At 45.2% G+C, this 9,129-nt stretch overlaps 1 protein-coding gene across 1 annotated transcript in view; it reads right to left on the bottom strand.

Moving 5' to 3' along the window:
- Positions 439 to 9,129, bottom strand: part of LOC109719481 (probable E3 ubiquitin-protein ligase LUL4) — a 71,235-nt gene continuing 62,544 nt past the window's right edge. The window contains exons 4-5 of the transcript XR_002218713.1: positions 1,423 to 1,449; positions 439 to 776 (exon numbers count right to left, since the gene is read on the bottom strand). The gene's annotated coding sequence lies outside the window, so the exon portion shown is untranslated. The remainder of the gene's footprint in view (positions 777 to 1,422; positions 1,450 to 9,129) is intronic.

Raw genomic sequence — 9,129 nt, 5'->3', positions numbered from 1 at the left:
GCACGAGTCATTCCCGACTTATATTTTACTTCTATAAATCCAATAAAAATAGTATATCACAATATTTTTATTTATTTTCACCCTTTTATTAAAATCCTGTATACTACATTTTCCACCCCTTAAAAAGAGTTTCGTCCTCGAAACTTCAATCACACCTCAACTCGACCTATTGAGCCATTGAGGATATTAGCATACATTTCCCTAGGGAACACACTCCGATTCGATCACCGGCATTGCTTAGAAACAATATCACAGGTGCATCACTCCATCGTGAGTGCTCTAATTCCACATGGACTTTAGCTCTGCCATGAGATGGCACACTCCGGCACATCTCCACTTTCAGTCCTCTAAAGAGCATTATCCTCGGATTTCATGTCACGCCCAGGTATCAGTGGAAGCATACGCGGTACATGCACAGACCCGCCATACACCTGCAGATATATAAGGCGTCTACTAAATCAAGTTAGGAAGATACCAGTTACAAAGAGATCCTAACCTGATATCAGAGTAAAATACATACCAATAGTACTACTAATTAAAGAGAATCAGTAGAAACTTGACCAAGTTCAACCAGAGATAAAATCAAAAGCTGTGTATACATCACTATAAAACCACACATACATCACAAGGTCGCCCAAAAGAACTAAATACAATGGTGGTCTCTCTATATACTGGTATATATACATCAATCTCGTCTGTCCCAAAACCAAGTAGCGAGGTGATCACCTAGTTGGACTCCACGCTATGCTAGCTAGACGCGACTCCCTTGCCGCGATTGTAACATACCAGATTTTGGTATAAAAATAAAAATAAATAAAAATAGTGTGGGAAACTATTTTTATTGGATTTGTAGGAGTAAAACATAAGTCAGAAGTGACTTGTGCTGAAATTGGAATGAGAACAGAAGATCTAGAATTTTCTGTTGGAAACGGGACAGATAAATTAGCAGAAAATGCACAGTCTCAGAAAATTATGAAAATTGGAGGATAAGNGCGCGGCGGCGCGAGGCGAGGGCGTAGCTCCTTAGTTAGCACCCTACCACCGAGACCAGAGATAGCGGTACCCTGAGTCGGCCTTACTTAGGGATGTAAAGAATGAAAAGAATCAAGTTGTAATCATCATGTTAAATCGGATTGTATTTGGAAGTTAAATGTAATAAGTACTTGGGATGTAAAATGTATCTAGTGAATGTGAATGCATGTAATAACATAGGATGTGTTATGTTGTTTGATACCTTCCTTATGCAATCTTGATTGAAATGTGTTCCTGGTTGGAACTTCGCACATTGTATTGATTGCTATGCCTTGAACGTACAGGGAAGACTCTGTCCGCCGTACAGGGGAAACCCTGGCCTTTCGGCGGTCTGTCGGCGGCGCCGCGACCCGGCCAAATAGGCGGGTGGTCGCGGGGCGTGACAGCGATCCCTAGCCACTCCCGTCGTGGATGGCTCTGTAAAAACAACAACAAAGACGGCGTGAGAACTATTAAACAATAGTTCCCAGTGGGTAAGCCGCCAGTCTCTGCGAATTACACCACTAGGCTCATGATGTACTACTAGAAATGTAAGAACATTTATTGCATGATAGATAAATCAATGTTAAATAACAATGAACATGTATTATACTGTCGAAAATATCAACCAATTAGAAGCAAGGCATATGATTACTATGCACATAAAGAAAAGTTATGTAGACATGTAATGGTACACTATTCTGTGATAATCGTTTATTGTTATCATTTAGTACTTTGGTTTAATTCATAAGGACCTACTCGAGGTAGTCCAGCTTGCGCCGCGCCTAATAGCCCCGTGGTAGTATACACTCCCCACGTCAATCCACTTTGACACCCAATCCCGCACGGCGAGCAAGCTGTCGCGCAGGCCAACTCCGGAGTGCCGGCTTGTGGGGAGCGACCCTCACAAGCAAGTGCGAATGAGCACAATGGCAAGCAAGCACGATCCATAGTTCAACAGTTCCCGATCATCATATCCTAATATGTAAAGTTCTCGCTCTCGACTAAAGGTCAGAATCTCATTATAATGAAAATACTAGTATCCACTAGATTTAACAACTATAGAAAAGTAATACAAATGTGCATATGTCAATGATCTTGAGAACTTATCAATACAAGTACAATCTTTCAAGATACCAAGTGAATCTCTTTGTTCTATACCTCATAAAAGCAGGATAAAGCCATTTACTGAATATGCATTTGAACTAAGCATTAAAGTCATTACTCATGATTCTCTCTACATTATAGAGATTTCATTCAACTCAATAACAATTAGGTTTATAGACTACTTGATGATCCTTGTCGAACTTACTTTCGCAGGAAACCCAAAGCCTTCAATTTCCCTAATATCAATTCAAAAATCAGTTAAGAGCTAACTTCTATACCAATGGCAAAACTTCACATAATCATCGGAAATAGACTACATCCTCACCTAGGCTTATACTGAAGCTAAACCTTTGCTTAATCCAGGTTGAAGTACTCTCAAACTCAGGTTAATTCAGCCTAAAAAGGTCTCAATGTTCAGCCCAAAGTAATCTTTGCACCTTCTGCGGATTAGTTAGAAAAACTGCATTGAAACTAGTATCCAAACATCCAAATTCAGCAATATTTTCACCTTGCGCAAGGCCCCAGCTTGAACCCATGTTTTGGTTTGGATTAATGTACTCATTTTCAGCTTCCCAAGCCTTCAATCACCAACAAAGAACCCTCCAACAGTGGATCGCAACCCTGCTGCGGGCTGCCGTAATTTTAAGCTTAAAATCTGCATTAAAGTTATCACTACTTATTCAATTTCGGCGAAATTCTCACCTCTGTTAAGCTCAGGGTTAATCCTCCCTTTTACTTAGGTTATAACCTTCTCAAAACAACTCTCCAAAGCCACTACATTCAGCCTGGAGTGGCCGATACACCTGCTGAAAACAGGTACCAGAAATGGCTTTAATATTCCATCAATACCATCATTTCATATCAGACTAGAGAAAGAACTTGTTTATCACCTTCTCCACTTAAAGCTCCAACTCCTATTAGATGAAGTATACCCAAAACCAGCTCGTGATAATCTCGTGTTCAACTCAGAGTGGGCTGCAAGGCCACTGTCGACAGATTTCAGAACAACACCAACTTTTAGCTACTATGCATACTATAATATCAAGATACAGCAATAACCAGCTCCTTACCTTCTTCAACTTGAACCCAATTCTTCCCGTGGGTTTAGGCAACAGCAACACACCAAAATAGCCTTTCTCTAGCTGTTAGAACCTTCCCCCAACTCTGCTGATCGTAAGAACCCAAAATCAGCCCCAAATCCACTACTAGTGTCAAGTTAGTGAGAGAAATAGCATTGCTTACCTTTCGAGGTTGCAACTCAGTTAGTTGCTGAGTCTAGGCTGCAAGAACACCTCCAATTTGGTTTCTCTAACTACCTGCAGCGACCTCCAAACTTCCAACACAGCTGATTACAAAGGAGAGAAAAAGGAAATGGGCAAAATCTCTAATTCCTATCTCCCTCAAGCTCCAAACCCTAGAGAGAGAAAGTGAGGGCTTCACTCCTGATGTTCTAAGCTCCCTTACCCCTTCACCAACTACAGGGATCGTGCTGGAGGAATAGAGATAAGGATGGATCACCAAATGACCAAAAAAATCTGTTGCCACGCAGCTGCTGCCACTGCTGCTTGTTGTACCGGTACAGCATCAATGTTGTACTGGTACAACAATGCAGAATGGCCAAATTTCGCAGGAGCAATGCACTTTCTTGCTTCCCGCACTCCGATCACTCTCAAACTTGTTCACCAACTTCTCCCAACCCTTTAGAAGATGTCGGCTAAATCCAATTATCATCCCTACACTCGAACTCCGCAATTTGCCGAAGTTCAGTATACTACATTCCACATGGATATCCATGATCCAACACGTGGCATTCCATGCTCCAGGTCTAAGCTCAAACTACCATCCTGACCAAAATCTCTTCCCTACCCGTAGGTACCGAGCCGCTGTCACTCACAGCTAACTACGCCAGCCCCAAAGGCCCAGGCTCCACAGTCCACAAATGGTCCAGCAAGCACACCCAACGTCGTTGTCCTACACGACATGCTCTAACGAGCCACAAATACTATCCTCCCCAGTAATTATCCGATTTTAGGTAAGGGGATAGTTAACACAACCAGCGAAAATAAATCCTCAAAACGCACTATTTCGTGCTCAAATTCCCAAGGCGAGTCAAGTCAGCTCGCAAGATCAAAGGTACAAGGTACCCCACAAATACTCCACACCAAGTAAGGCCAATTCATTTGTTGGCACACAAAACCCTCTCACAAGGTAGGGTGTTCGAAACGACACACCCGATCATCCGATCATGCATCGAAAAAGGATCAATGCTAAACAATTCGGCGAACAGCCGATCCAGGTATGCAAATGATGCAAACATCTCAATCATAGAATGCATAAACTCGAATGCCATAATAATATAATTGTACATGCAGCCACACTCTCGGCTGCTGCCGCCTCCTCAGTCTGAGCCACATACATGCGCCCGCTCGGGGCCTGTCGTGACCCCTCCGTCTGTCTCAGGACAGGTGGCCGCCCAGTCTGGTAGAGAGCAGAAGGTGTCCTCCGACTGGGACCCGGTGAAGCTAGTGCCGATGCTGATGACGGCGCTGGAACTGGACCCCTCAGGCAGTCCGACTGGAAATGACCCTCCTGGCCACACAGGTAGCACCTGTCCCGACTCTGCGAGCACTGCCGCGGGTAATGACGACCACCGCAGATCACACAGCTCGGAGCCTGGCGACGATCAGATCCTCCATGCAGTGCAGATGAGCCACGTCCTTGCGACTGGCTTCAGCTCCTGGGATGTCTCGGCGGCCTCCCAGAGTGCATCTAATTTGCACCCTCAGCCGCGGGCCTCTTACCCTTACCCTTGTCCATGCCCTCTCGACGCTCCTGCAAATCAGCCGCGCCGCTCTCCACGATGAACGCACGGTTCACCACATCTCGGTAAGTCTGGAGGTTGAAGGATTGCACCAACCGAAAGATCGACGGCCGAAATCCTCGCTCGAAGATGCGGGCCTTGTCCTCGTCGTCCCTCACAACAAAGAGCACACAGTGTAGAAACCGAGAGAACTCCCTCTTGTACTCAGCCACGGTCCGATCCCCCTGGCGCATCTCGCGCAGATCCTGCTCCATCTTTCTCTTAACGCTGACGGGGAAGTAGTGCTCCAACAAGAGTTTCTTGAACCTCTTCCAAGAAATCGTTGCAAGGTCGGTGTTGGGGTTATCCTGGATATCCAACCACCAACTATAGGCCTCGCCGTCCAGGTGATGAGTGGCGAGCCAAACTCTATCTCTTTCTTCTACGAAGGTGTCGCGGAATAACTTCTCCATATGCATCAACCACTTCTCTACAATCCAGTGGTCGGCTCTCTCTCCATCGAAGATCCTGGGGCTACACCTCCTAAACTCATTGAGGCGATCCATGAGCCGTTCCCGCTCCGCTCCCTCAACCATCACGGGAAAAACTGCCCCTGCCAACGGCACTTGAGCTGGTAGTGCCGCAATAACCTCGGGAGCCGGTGTCGTCCGCGAAATGTCAAGTGCAGGGGACAACACCTTGGGTGCAACAACCTCTACCGGCGCGGGTGGTGTAGGGACCTAAGCCTCCCTGGCAGCCGCCTGCTGCAGTAGAAGATCCTCCAGGCGCTTCATCTGCGCTCCTACCGGCGCGTCGCATCTGCCTGCTGCTGAGCCGCCGCTGCCTGCTGGGTAACTAAATCGGTGAGGGCCGCAAGCTAGCTCCTCAACTCACGGACCTCGCAGGATCCGGAGGTAGTGGATGTCTCCACTTCCTCAAAAGTTGCCGCATTCTCCGCTCCCACAGACTTAGAGCGTGTAGTCGGCATTATCACTACAACATTATAAAAGCGTAAGTTAATAAAACCCACGCTATCGCAACCACGCTCAAATAACTAGTACCCAAATCATGCGAAAGTAAGAAAGTGTCCTTCACTACTAACTCCCGATGTTACGTTGTCGGCAGCCAACGTAACCCTCCGCGAAGTTAGAAGTTATACACTCCGATCAAACTCTAACTTTTTAGAGTTATATCAATATCCAATGACAATACTTTTGCTCACAAATCAAATAGATCTCGTCTCTCACGAGCCTATTTCCTATAGTCCAACCGGCCTAAGATTTTCTAGGTCCACTAAGACTCAACCCTAGGCTCTAATACCAAATTAATCTGTCATGCCCAGGGACCCGGCCTAGGCCCGCCCGTTGCATGCCCAGACCCGCCTACACATATAAGGCATATAAGGCATCTACAACAATAGCGAATAAATAAACAATAAATAGAGCGTATCTAAAGATATCAGAGCAAGTATACAGCTAGGTTCTAACAACATATAGAAACAAAGGAAACTAAACCACTAAAGCAAAACGTAAAATAATACATCATAAGTCTCAAACTACATATAGGGAGTGATCTCTACAAAAATGGTACAAGTCTCTCAACCTCTCCAAACAAAACTCAGAAAAGTGGTAGACCACCTATCGTCGAATTCCTCGCTAGCTAACTCGAAGCGATTCCTTTACCGCGATCCCAAGTCTCTCCCGGGGTGGAAGGCTCTGAAAGAAAACATGAAACAGGGGGTTGTGAGAATTATAATTTATAGTTCTCAGTGGGCAATTACTGACCTGAGCAAAATGCACTACTAGGCCCAAAAACATAAGTAAATAAAGGAACTACTAGTAAACTGCAAATAAGAAAAGCATGTAATGAAATGCTAATCTACAATGCCGCAATATCACATGATATCAACATAGTGTACATCTACCCAATCGTGATCCAATATACCAATACATGATTAATATGTTTTATCATGGCCACCAAGTATACTATTATGCGAAAGCAATAGTACATGTCCCAATATCCACTAAATCCAATTACGATATACTATCAAGTAGTGATTGTCGTGATTGTCATAATGTTGTTTAATGTTCTCGTTCAATCTCATTTAGGACCTACACGTGTAGTCCAGCTTGTGCCGCCTAGCTGCCTGTGGTAGCTCATCATTCCACGCTAGGAATGAGGCTGTCCCACACGACCCTACAGGCGTCTCACCGCCTAGCTGCCTGTGGTAGCTCATCATCCCACGCTGGAAATGAGGCTGTCCCACACGACCCTATAGGCATCTCGATCCCACACGAGCGAAAAGGCTAACTCTGGAGTGCCGGCTTGTAGGGAGCGACCCTCACAAGCATGTGCGAATGAGCACAAATGGCAAGCAAGCATAATCATTGTCACGGTATTAAGATTTCGGAGAACGCTGATGCTTGGTGGGTTTTGCACCCGAGCACACCTTTAGTGTCAAGGAGGAATGTGCGGCTTGTCCAGTGCAAATTGGCGATTGGATTATGCCGGTGGATTTACTTGTGTTGAGCCGGATGAAACGCTTTGACATAGTTCTTGGAATAGATTGGCTCTCGAAATATTATGCTAATATAGATTGCAAAAGCAGAGTGATCACTTTTCGTGAGCCCGGTCAGAAGGAAGTGGTTTATCGTGCATGTAAGAGCTCGCGCTTTGCTATGACGGTGTCGATATCGAGAGTGAGAAGGTTGATTAAAAGTGGATGTGTAGCCTATTTGGCGTCGGTGGTGGAGACTCAAAGGGAGCTCCTAGCACTTGGGGATATTCCGATAGTAAGTGAATTTCCGGATGTGTTTCTTGCGGAATTATCGGGATTGCCACCAGACCTGGAGATTGAGTTTGTGATAGAGTTAGTTCCCGGAACGGTGCCGATTTCTAAAGCTCCGTACTATATAGCACCGACGAAATTAAAAGAGTTAAAGGCACAGTTGTAAGACCTTCTTGACAAGGGCTTCATTAAGCGAAGTGTATCACCATGGGGAGCCCCAGTGCTGTTTGTGAAGAAGAAAGATGGCTCGCTTCGACCTTGCGTGGACTACCGCGAGTTGAACAAAGTTACGATCAGAAATAAGTACCCGTTGCCCCGTATCGACGATTTGTTTGATCAGTTACAAGGGTCCGGGTATACTCAAAGATTGATCTCCAATCGGGCTATCATCAATTAAAGATCAAACCGGAGGATGTGCATAAGACCGCATTTCGAACGCGGTATGGGCACTATGAATTCACGGTTATGCCATTTGGACTCACAAATGCCCCGACAGACTTTATGGACTTAATGAACTGTGTTTTCAAGTCGTATTTGGACCGATTTGTCATAGTCTTTATAGACGATATATTGATCTACTCTCGAAGCGATGAAGAGCATGAGGAGCACTTGAGAGTTGTGCTACAGATATTTCGGAAGGAGAAGCTTTATGCCAAGCTAAAGAAATGCGACTTTTGGCTTCGAAAAGTTGCATTCCTTGGGTATGTGATGTCACGCCCCCGCCCCGAGGCCGATACCAATTTGGTCCGTTTCGGGCGCGGCGAACGGACCGCCGAACGGACAGCACCTCCCCTGTCCGCCCAAGGTTTAAACGACTAGATTGTGTACAATAAGTTCCCAGGAAACAACTTGAATGCATACACAATCAAACAAATACATCGAGAGCACAATCAGTGCTATACAGTACGAGAGCAAGCATCACAAGTAATACAACCATACAAGTGAGCAAAAGAGAGATACTTAACTATTCTATTACATCCATTCAACTTAATACAATTACTACAATTTGCATTCTTCTAAACCTGTACAACATATACAATTCTCTCAAAACCTCACCCTATACATCAATCTACTCTCAAAATAGGTACAAGGTGTAACTAATGCATAAAGGAAAGTAAACCAATACTAATATCACTAGGGCGCTATGCCCTTGCCGCGATCCTCACCGGGGGCGCTCGGACTCGGACATGCAACATGGTGGAGTGAGAACTACGAATAGTTCCCAGTGGGTTCGGCCGCCGACTCCGCCGATCTCCCCACTAGGTTTAAGCAGGCACAGATAGAAATGCAGATAGATAGGTATATGGAACTGAAAGCATTAGCAGTAATAAGCAGCTATAAACTAGAATCTATCAATGCCTCAATCCGATGTGATGCATGCATGGAACACATAGTAAGAAGGCCAGGTATCATACTACTATGT

The sequence above is a fragment of the Ananas comosus genome, linkage group 13 (assembly GCF_001540865.1).
Source record: "Ananas comosus cultivar F153 linkage group 13, ASM154086v1, whole genome shotgun sequence".
In the NCBI taxonomy this organism is placed as follows: domain Eukaryota; kingdom Viridiplantae; phylum Streptophyta; class Magnoliopsida; order Poales; family Bromeliaceae; genus Ananas; species Ananas comosus.
This window is presented reverse-complemented; position numbering and strand designations above follow the sequence as displayed.